General features: G+C 45.8%; 1 long non-coding RNA gene across 1 annotated transcript; it reads left to right on the top strand.

Annotated features, from left to right (window-relative positions):
• Window positions 1-341: 341 nt before the first annotated feature.
• Window positions 342-5,138, top strand: LOC119010706. The gene is made up of 2 exons (XR_005072041.1): window positions 342-805; window positions 4,767-5,138. It is a non-coding gene; the product is annotated as an uncharacterized LOC119010706 (long non-coding RNA).
• Window positions 5,139-10,950: the final 5,812 nt, after the last annotated feature.

Genomic DNA, 10,950 nt, shown 5'->3' on the forward strand with positions numbered 1-10,950 from the left:
CTTTCACTTTTGAATCCCACCGGGCAGAACCGAGCGTGCCGGCAGAACGTGATGTTTGTCCTGCAGCGGACGTTCTCTCCCGTCCACGTCGCATGTTGTTGTGTTGTTTATTACAGAGCGACATGGATGCAGACGAGGAACTTTGAGCTCATATAAACTCATCTCTGCCGACAGATACCTGCATGTGAACGCAGGATCTCATGGGAAACATTTTGGTTGGATTTTTGGTTTGTCGTGTGCACGGCACCTCGATCTCTGCTCTGACTGAGCCAACGTGAGTTAATCCTGTTTGTCTTGATGTGTCTGCCTGTACGACGCCTCATCAGTCTGCTCGTCTCGCTCTCTGAGAGAAGGCAAATCATTTCCTGTCACAGTGAACAGATGCACAGATCCTGTCAGCCGTTATAGACGCTAACCTTCATTAGCTGTTTCCGTGTACGACATCCTCCCTGACGACAGAGCGATTGTGTTGGCTGATGAAGATAGAGAGGAAGACCGCCGCTGAAAACACTAATTGCCTGTGACGTTTAACTACTCGTCAGGGAGGTCGACACACCCGGTTAGAGGACCTGAGGAGGAGGCCGACGGCGGGCGAGAAGTTGGGAGAGCGGCGCGCAGAGAGCAGCTGTCCTGATTAGATCCGACTCTTCCTCCTCTTCGTCCTCGCTGCATTGTTTTGGCATCTCTAATTAAAGAAGTGACATTTGTTCCAGAGCCCGGGGTCGCTGGAAAACTAAGACTCTCCTTCTCTATCTCCACCTCCTCCATCGAGCCCTCTTCCTCCACGAGGTCGCCGACACCGACAGTACGTATCAATCACTGTCTCCAGCCTCCGGTGGTCCCTTGGGTTCCTCGTTGGCAGCGTGATGGTGAATGTCAGATGGTCTGGTAATGAGTTGTTATTGTGCCAGTCGATGTGTACGCGCCTCCCCGATGAACTCGGGTCACCGCGAGGATAATGTACCATTGATTGCGTGATCAATGGCTCGCGGGAGCAGCCGAGGGGGTCGTTGTTAAGCGCTGAGGCGAGTGAACAAGCTCGCCGCGGTGTTTGTAATGCCTGCACGGCCTCCGGCATGCATACCAAGTGTGACATTGGCCTCGCAGCGCTCCGTCCTCCTCATCAGAGGGTGGTTGGGTGAGGAGGTTGATTCATGTCCTTCCTCTTGAAGCTTTCTTTGAGCCTCGCTAATACTGTGTGAAAGTCAGTGGTGACGGCTTCCCATGTGTCTCTGAGCCCTGATCCCTGACATGTGACCCTTTCAGTGAAATCTGAACAGATGACGTTGGTGGGAGAGCGTCAGAAAGGTGAGGCGAGCTGGTGTGGACAGATAAAGCGACACGACGTTGTGTACACAAAGTCTTAGAAGACCACATCCTGACTCCACACTTGCTATTATCTCCGTATATCATCCTCCCTGATGTACCGGACGACATCCTCCCTGTCTGACGTGTGATCGTGCAGTCGGTTAGCTCCAACATGTCCGCGTCACACAGAACAATCCTGTTACATCCATTTCATTTAAGCGTCGCAGTCACACTCGCGGTGATTCAGGCAGCTCTGTGTGATTGAACAAAGCTCTCCGTCACGGATGTTGCCGGTGACCTTGTTATTAAAGTTGTGGAATTAATGTGTTTCTGATTGACGTGCGTATGATGAATGAATTATGCGGCTCCACACCGACTGATTGTTTTCCAGCTGCTGGAGCTTGGTAACAGCGCAGATGAGCTGTCGTAGGACGGAAGAATGAAGCTCTTGTATAAAATCACCTGTAGCTTGGCTCACCATTAATCTCAAGGTGAAAGGTTCGATCCCTCCCCTCCTGCCCACGTGTCCTTGAGCAGTACACTGATCTCCACAGAGCTCGACCAGGAGGTCAGGTCGCTGTGGACGGAAACATCTGTCGGGTCAGTGTCATGTACAAACATAAGTAGTTAATCACGCAGAAACAGATGCTCTTCATGTAATGTGTTGGTTAAAACAACATGAGGATTAGTGACAGCAGTTTTACAGACTCACACTGAAAAACACTGAGAGATGATAAAAGTTGGATACTTTCAGTTTTATTTTATCTAATTGAGGCGTCGCGTAAAGTTCAGGTGCACAGGTATGAAGGCTGCGGCCCTGTTCACACCTGTTTTGACGCCCTGACACGTAAACGGCGTTTCAGGTCTGAGGGGTTTTTTTGGCTTGGAGGGCTTAAAAACAGTGTGAACCTGCAGTTAAGTTAAGGAAACCTCGGCTGGGTGGCGGCTGATGAAGATGACTGACAGGTGCTGGAGGACACACACACAGCAACACTTCCCCTCCAGAACAGTTCTGTGTTTCGGGTCCAGACTGCTTTAATTACCCGTCTGACGGGACGATCGTGTACACACAGTTTCCTCTGAAGGTCGTCTTGTTACTTCCTCTTGAAACTCCTCAAGATGTCTGTGTTTGAACTTTTGCAATTTGTTCGCCATCATTCGATCGAGCCGTCTGGGAGGGCGAGAGGCAGGATTCTTACAGCGCTCCCCTGCAGCAGCAGACTTCTACATGCTGCTGATTTAGAGCCACTTGTAACCATGGGAGACGGCGGACCGCGCCGCAGCCGTCGCCGTCTCATTAAGAGTGCTGCCGGGTCTGATCAAAGCAGGACGTATTGTTACCCAGCAGACTTATTCAGCCGCTCCCTGAGATTTAACCTCAGCAGACCTTCTGCGTCTCTGCAGGCTGAGCAGACACACAGCGACACGTTACAGCACATTACTGAAGGAAATCACACCAGTCAGAATCACAGTTTGAAGTGAAACTAGACGAGTTTAAGCTTCTTTCAGTTTGATTCATTTAAAGACAGAAACACAAACTTCCACTGAACTTCAACTTTTAAATGCAGCTGTGTTGTAGAGATATCTACTGATGTTAGCATGCTAACCAGCTAGCCCTGAAAACCTCTTATTCCCACCCGTCAACATGTCCTGTGCTAATGACTAGCTGCACAGCTAACTAAGCTCCCAGTTCTGGTTTTACGGTGTATTTCCTGTCCAGCTCAGGCTGCAAGCACAGATAAACCCAGACAGACTCAGTCAGCGACTAGCTGCAGAACGGAGTGAAGCGTTCAGCAGCTGAACAGCCAGACGTTTCCCTCAGGAGGTGGAGGAGACCAAAAACTGAGCGTTAAGAGAAGCAGCGTTCTTGCTCTCTGTCAAATGGTCGTGACGTTGGTGCTTTTATGATCCAATCATCTGACTCAACTTCAGGAATATTAAGTATAACATGCAGACATTAGCCACATCTTTGGTTTAACAGCGTAAAAACCCAGAGCCTGCTTCCTCCAGTCTTTAGGGTTATTATAAGTAACCTCGTGGAACATTTTTCTCCCAGAATAGAGATACAGTTTAACAGGATATGAAACAAATCTGTTCCATTTTTATAGACACAAAAACAATCAGAGAAGAGCTGCATGCTTTGTTAATGACGGCCAGATTTGGAGGCTTTTAGCAGAATTGCGGCGGCTCGAGGTCAGGAAGAGCAGGAAGAGCTTCAGTTTGCTCCAGTGATCGTCGCCGAGCTGAAGTCAGGACAGAATCAAACGGACCGTGTCTTTCATTTTAACTGCGTTAGCTGCTGCAAACAAGTTTTACAGTTTTACAAATATAAACAAAACACTGTGATGATGTCAGATTACAGCCCAGCAGGGAAACGTTGAATGATATTTTTAGTGTCTCACATTTTGATTCCAAACATGAAATCATTTACTCAGTGGACTCAGTCTGCCAGCATGTTGCAGACTTGCTGTTGGCGTGAACAGACTGACGTAGTGAACATGGAGACAGTCTGGATTTGTTTTCTGGTTCCGAGAGCAGAACAGGTTGATCGCTCGTCCCTCCCTGCATCAGAAAACCTGCTCTGCCTTGTTGAACCTCTGTACGTTTCCTCAGCCGGAGACTCTCCAGCTCTTCATATCTTTTGTCCGCTGACATTTTCCTCGAGAGCAGATTTATTGGCCCACATAATTAAAATGGCTGGCGTCACATGCTGCAGCGCTGCTACCTGCTGCACCATAAAATGTGACGGATGGGACACTGGAACGTGACACCGAGGCTGAAAACAAAAAAAAACATCTCCACCGTAAATCTCTGAAACGGCGAAAGAGCGCCAGCGGCCGGCGCGCACGCATCACGTGTCTGATCTGCATCGATGAACGAAGCGTATATCAGAGCGATCGTGTGGATTTACTGCAGGGAAGCAGATAGAGGTTGTCGGCCACAACATTAATCTCACTTTGCAGAGCATACATGATTTTAATCTCACTCTGTGGAGACTGTGTGTGTCTTTAATCCATCTTCACCACCGCAGCTGAACTGAAGCTCAGGACCTGATGACTCTCCTCAGTGATGAGATCGAATATGAGGAAGTGTGTTACAAACCTCAGTGTGAGTCTAAACACTGAAACATGTGGCGATTCGCTGCAGAAACCTGCTGATATCCACTGAAAATAATAAAATATATTCAGCAGATGGGGAAAACAAAATGTGTTCTTCAGTACCGACTATGTGTTCTTTTTTTAAAGATATCATCTGCAAGAATTCTGCATTATAATGTATAAAAACATTAATATATTTTGTTCTGTTGTTTACTGACGTCATCACAAATCTGTCCAACAATGTTTCCTGTGGTCGGTACAGACGGTTTGACGGTCGGATCATCAGCCTTATTAAGTTACGTTAGTAATAAACTAAGGAACAACATCAGAATTAGTTTGTGTGTTTGTCGTCCCCTCCAGCTCCAGTCAGCAGAACAGAACCTGGAGGGCAGCTCTGGGCCAACAGAACCTGATGAGACTCCAGGTGTTTATTCCTCCGGCGCTGGACGGCTCTCTCAGTAAACATCAGATGCCGTCTAATATTTCTGTGACGCTGATTCACTTCAGGATCTCTTTAACGTTCCCGGGTCCCATGAATTGATTCATCCCACACGGATCCATCCGGTCCAGACGGGAAAGAAAAAAAATAATATTCTGTTGACATAAATCTGAATCTTGTGAGAAGAAAAATATAATTGGACACATTCAGCTTCAGTTTGACAGAAATCCCTGGTAAAAAAAGAAAGACAGGAAAAAAGAAAAATGTAAATATTAAAATTAGATTTAAAATCACTGCCTTCGTTCTCAGTCCATGTTTTTTCTTCCCTCCACTTTCGCTCTGACTCACATCCACAGCCATGCTGTGATTGGTGGATCTCGGAGGGGATTTGCGGCAGATTGATGCCTCGCTAGAATTTAAACACCACTGTTTGCAGAGTCCTTAATTATTTGCTCCCGAAGCCCTTCGTCTTCGTCGTCTTCGTCTTCTTCTTCCCACTTCATTGCTACGCAGCCTGTCGCCTTCGTCTGTTTGACAATCAGCCACCTGCTCGCTGACTCCGACACAGTTTGACTCCAACAGAACCAAATGTATGTGGACAGACCCGCAGTGTCGGCACGCATGAATATGAAGCTGCAGCAGAAAAAAAAAGACCAGAACATCGGGCTCATTTAGAAGCTTTTATATCGCTGCCAACCAGCAGGAAGTATTAAATGTTTTTCAGTCACAACATGTCGTCACACACACACACACACACACACAGCGGGGGATTGAACTCGTGACCTCACAGTTGAAGGTTTGTACATCTATCCGCAGGAACTGATCGGTAAATGAGCCTAAACCATATTGATTTTTACTTAAACACCCTCTTTATAATCTTTGTGCTGCTCTGCCGCTCGATCGGAAACGGATCAATCGAGGTTTTCTGCCGACGACCCGCCGTGAATATCAGACAAACATGACGAGCTGAGGAAACAATATGATGACAAGTATTTATTGATCCGTAGGTATGAGCGGATCACAGACACATATGTGCACTTTGATTATCATCTGTGGAAGAAATAAAAGTTGAACAGCCCAAAATTATTTCATATTTTCTGTTTTATGAAAACACTTCAAACCTTCAGCTACCTGCAGAAACATTCCAGCTGACAGCAGCTCTTCTGACTCAAACTTCAGACGGACACACACACTTTCAGTTCCATCTTGGCGCCGGGCCTCGGACCAGCGGCGGCGCCGGGCCTCGGACCAGCGGCGGCGGCGGGCCTCGGACCAGCGGCGGCGCCGGGCCTCGGTGCACAACGAGAGTTTGTGATTTGACAGTTGAGGTTGTTTCTAAGTCGCCTCTCTGACGTTGACGCTTCCTGTCTGAATCCAGTCATAGACCCACCTGCTCTGCTCCCCTTTTAGTTTAATTGGCACCCTGAACAACTGGACTCACGACCCGTCGATCAAACCAGCGAGACAGAAGCAGCAGGAACGGAGCTTTTTAGTTTCTCTGAACTTTGAAAGCCTGATAATGGCCGTTCGGTGTAAAGTGAACCAGCAGACAAAGTGCAGAGAGACTGTCGGCTTTCAGAAACACTTCCCTGAAATAGAACAAGAGCTTTGTGCTTTTTCCATTTTCCTGCGACGCGTCCTGCCGCTTGACTTAAATTGTTGGCTTGGAGGAGACACTGACACGTCCTCAGCCTCTCTGAGTGGAGCAGCTTCGCCCGAAACACTTTACTTCAAATATATAATAAAAAAAGGGGGGAAGAAGAAAATCAGCACCCACGCGCTGCAGCGCTCCAGCTGAGCGGCCCGCGGGCCTCGGCTCTGCTGAGTCCAGTTCTTCTCTCTCTGGTTTTTTTGGAAGGAGGAAGTAGATGATAAATCAACGTCGTCTTTGTCTCTCTGAAGAGCACATGATGCAAATCTCGGAACAATAAGCACCAGAATTGTGCTTATTGTTCGACTTGACTCGACTGAAGGTTCAGGAACAAGGACGGATCAGGTGTTTTGAAAAGTATTTTCAGAAAGGAAATCGACACGTGTTTTGCTTTTAGTCACTGTTGTGAAGCAGATGTTGCACCGTCTTCTTCCCTGATCGGTAGATCCGCGTCTGTTTTTTCCCTTTCAGGTCTCAGTGATCAATATTCTTTTATTACTCAGCTGCTGGATCCAGTTTGGCGGGCAGAACGGTGTTCTGGTCTTCGGTTCCGACTGAGCCGCACCTTAATTCACCTGACAGAGGCGAACAGAGAGGCAGCTCCCCTCGGGTCTCTTTATCTTTCTTACTTTTAATTGGGCCACTCGATCAAAGAGAGATGTCTCGCCAGTGAAACACTGTGTCATTTTAATTTTCTCTCATTAGCTTTTAAATTACTCAGCAGCCTCTCCGACGGGAGACCGGTCATTTTTAAGATGGAAATGAAAGAGACGGCGAGGGGGAACGGAGGAGGAAACGCAAGCAGACTGAAAGCGGTTCTGAGACTGTATACGGAGGAGTTCTGGCCCGTTCTGAAGCGGAAGGATGAGGGTCTTTACTCTGAACACGGGGGATTATTTGGAGGAATTGCTCAACAAGCTTCACGATCGACACTGGAAAATGTGTTAAAATATCACAAAAGACGGTCGACGGGTTTTAAACAGCAGCAGTTCTTGTTTTCCACAGGATTCGTCTTTTCTTGAGTTAGTTTATGATTTAGATAAAGACGGCTGAGGTGTATAAACATTTCACAGGTATATGAGCATCATAAAGTCCCACACACTCATTATTTATTCATTTATTATCAGTCAGAGTTTAATACAAACATGTTTTCAGGTCATAATTCATTTTCTAAGAGTTTATTTTTATAAACTATTTATCTTTTAAAGGAAATGAGAATTTTTTCCTCAGGCTCAGAGAAATCAAACTGTTCCTGGAGCTTCTCAGCAAAACAACAGAAGAAAATATATTAATGTGATAATAATAATAATGATAAATATATTAAACAAGTCACCAGAAGTCCCTGAGACCCTAAACTGATCTAACAAGGTGTTGATGGTGCAGGGGTTTAAAAACAGAATGAGCTCAGCTGTGTTTATCTGATCTGGAACCAGTAAAACCATCATAGGACACGTAGAGGACGGTTCTGTATGGTTCTGTATGGTTCTGTACGGTTCTGTATGGTTCTGTACGGTTCTGTATGGTTCTGTACGGTTCTGTATGGTTCTGTACGGTTCTGTATGGTTCTGGTCACTGTCAGATGTTTTCACCCTCCAAATGATGTCCGGCAGACATATTCTACATTTTTTAAGGTCATGCTAGCAAACAGGGATCTCGGTTAAGAAGCTTAACTACGGCACAAGTATCATTCTCTGGAGTTTTATTAAGCAAACGGATCATCAGCTTATAGAGAGGAGACTTTAGCAAATCTAGTGGGAAATGGTGCAGAGAGGGAGGCGGGGCCGGGCCGGGGAGCCGCCGGAGGTATATATAGGATTAAACTCCCTCTGTGGCCCTACAAGGAAAACTATTAACAAGCTCGTCTGAGCTGACGATGTTTTGGGAAGCTCCGGGTGGAAGCTGGTGTCGAAATGTCACAAATGTCAGGAAGACAACTTCAAGTCGGGACCAAGAGAGGAAACAGTGAGTGAAGCAGACGGCGTGGTTCATGTTTCACACACAGGTTGTATGACATGAAGATGGTTTAACTGTTTGGATTGTGCTCGTCGCTTCGACACAAGACAACTCAAAGTGCTTCACAGGGACATTAGGAGACATTAAAAACAGGAAGGACGAAATCAAGAAACAAAACATCAGAGATCAAAAGTAGAATACGAGCGACGAAGAGCTGAAGATAAGACAAGAACCGTGTAGGGAGACCAGACACAGTTGATCCTGAATCCTGTCCTGGTTTGATTAGTTATATCCCAGTACAACACAGCAGTTCATATCCTGCATGAATTATGGCTGTTTGTTACTGTAGCTGACGACTCGCCCGTCCCCAAACCTGAAGGTCAGCACAGGTCGGATGTCGTCACCCAGACAAGAAGAAAAAAAACAACCTCGTGCATTTTATTTTAAACCAAACTGTGACTTCTGTTCTGTCAATAAGACGCTGAAGATAATAACTGATTACGTCACAGGCTGCAGCTCAGACCGTGTGACAATGTCAGAAATAATCTTTAACATAATGAAAAATATAGAGACAAAACTGAGTCTGGTCTTGAATCTTCCATCACGTCCACCGTGTGAATGTTAAACTCTGAACTTTTTTTTTTTTTTTTTTTAAGATATCCGTTGATACGACAGTTGTGATTCCTGCCGGGTGACGAGAGCGACGGTGCTTCTGCTCGGAGCACAAACATGATGAGTAGAAACATAATATATGTGACGCTCTGAGCTTCTTTCCTTCATCGGAGAGCCGATTACAGCAGCGATCGATCCGCCAGCGGGACAAAAGAGTTTAGTGATGAATAATTGAGTCCGGTGCTCTCGTGTGTCTTGGTGTTTATCGACGTCGGGGCAGATCATTGGCTGATCTGCAGGCAGGACGGAGCTGTAACCTTGGTGTGTTATCTACACACACACACACACACACACACACACACACACACACACACACACACACTGTTTATGCTACACTGTACAATTTGATTTTCTTAACCATTTTCCTTCTTGAAAGCTGAGAGGTGACGTTTTCAACTTGTGCATGAAACCTAAAATCCATCTCTTCTGCAGCAGGACGTTTCTCTTCACTCTCGTGTCGTCGTGCACTTTTAGTTCACGCTAACGATCAGAAAGATTATTTTAAACACTCACTCATGTAACTAGATCTGCATTCAACCTTTGCTCACTTGTACTACAACTGAAGTTGTGAATAATTAACTTGTTTGGACTCAAATCATGATGTTGTCCTGAACCTAACTAACAAGTTTTGGTGCCTAAACCTGACCAAACTTTTAACAACATTAGCTTTGTAATGCACCTCACGCTAACTACATCACGCTAACTCCCTCATGCTAACTACAGACACGTGTGACCCACTGATTCAGCACCACGGACTGGACGGTAATCACAGAACCAACAGCAGCAGTCGTGGAGAGGGTCCGGACCTTCAGACGACGGGTTTTGTTTTGAAGGTGACGGGTCGTTGGGTGAACAGGCTTTTGTTCCAGTTTCTGAACAAGCATATAAATCTGAAGACGCAACACAGACAGTTTACCTGTTGGAATTACACACATGACAGTGTAATTAAAATCAGGTACATGAGTTACATTGTCTGATAATAATCTCAAAACAAATGACAGAGGATGAAATTTATAGGAGATGCAGCAAGATGTTCGCACAAGTGTCTCTGGATTTTAATATTTACAATATTAATGAGGTAATGATACAAACTGTCTCCTTCAGTGGATAAACGAGTTGTTCTCAGAGGAAGATCAGGTCCCAGGACACTGTCTGAAGATGGCAGGGTCCGCCACATATAAACACAGTAAAACAGTATAAACTGTGTCGTCCTTCAAGGTCAGTTAGTTTATTCAGTCGTGAAAACAAAGAGTTTAAATTCTCAGCTCATTAAAAACTACACACTGCTCCTTTAATAGAGGAGCGTGCAGGTGAAATGTTGCATGAGTCAGAACCTTCCAGAACTGTTCTCAGAACCTCTGTCATGAATGCATTTGCAGACTTGACGTCGTTTCTCTTTTTCTAAACTGAAGTTTCACTGAACTGTGAGTTTGTGTGGAGTGTACTCTGTGTGGTGTGTGGACTTTTGTCTGGACCTCTGGAGTCTGTTCATAAAGTCTGGGTTTGGTCTTTTTTAAGATCTTTGTGACTTCAGGCAGGAAAAAACAAAACAAAACAAAACAAAAAAATCTGGCTCGGTCACAGTCAGGAGGGTTCAGACTGTAACCCAGAAACGCCACATCTGATGGGACATGAGGACGGACGAACAGCAGGAGAGTCTGTCCACGTGTCCTCGGAGTTAAAACCAGCAGACCGCTCGGATCCAACGTGTCCGTGATGTGACGGGTGCTGTACTAACACATCTATAACACAAGTTTAACATACGTATCTCTCCTCATACACGTTGAGACCTCTTAATTATTGTTTTCATAGCTCCGGCTCATAAAAGT

This window comes from Acanthopagrus latus, chromosome 21, assembly GCF_904848185.1.
Source record: "Acanthopagrus latus isolate v.2019 chromosome 21, fAcaLat1.1, whole genome shotgun sequence".
Lineage (NCBI taxonomy): Eukaryota > Metazoa > Chordata > Actinopteri > Spariformes > Sparidae > Acanthopagrus > Acanthopagrus latus.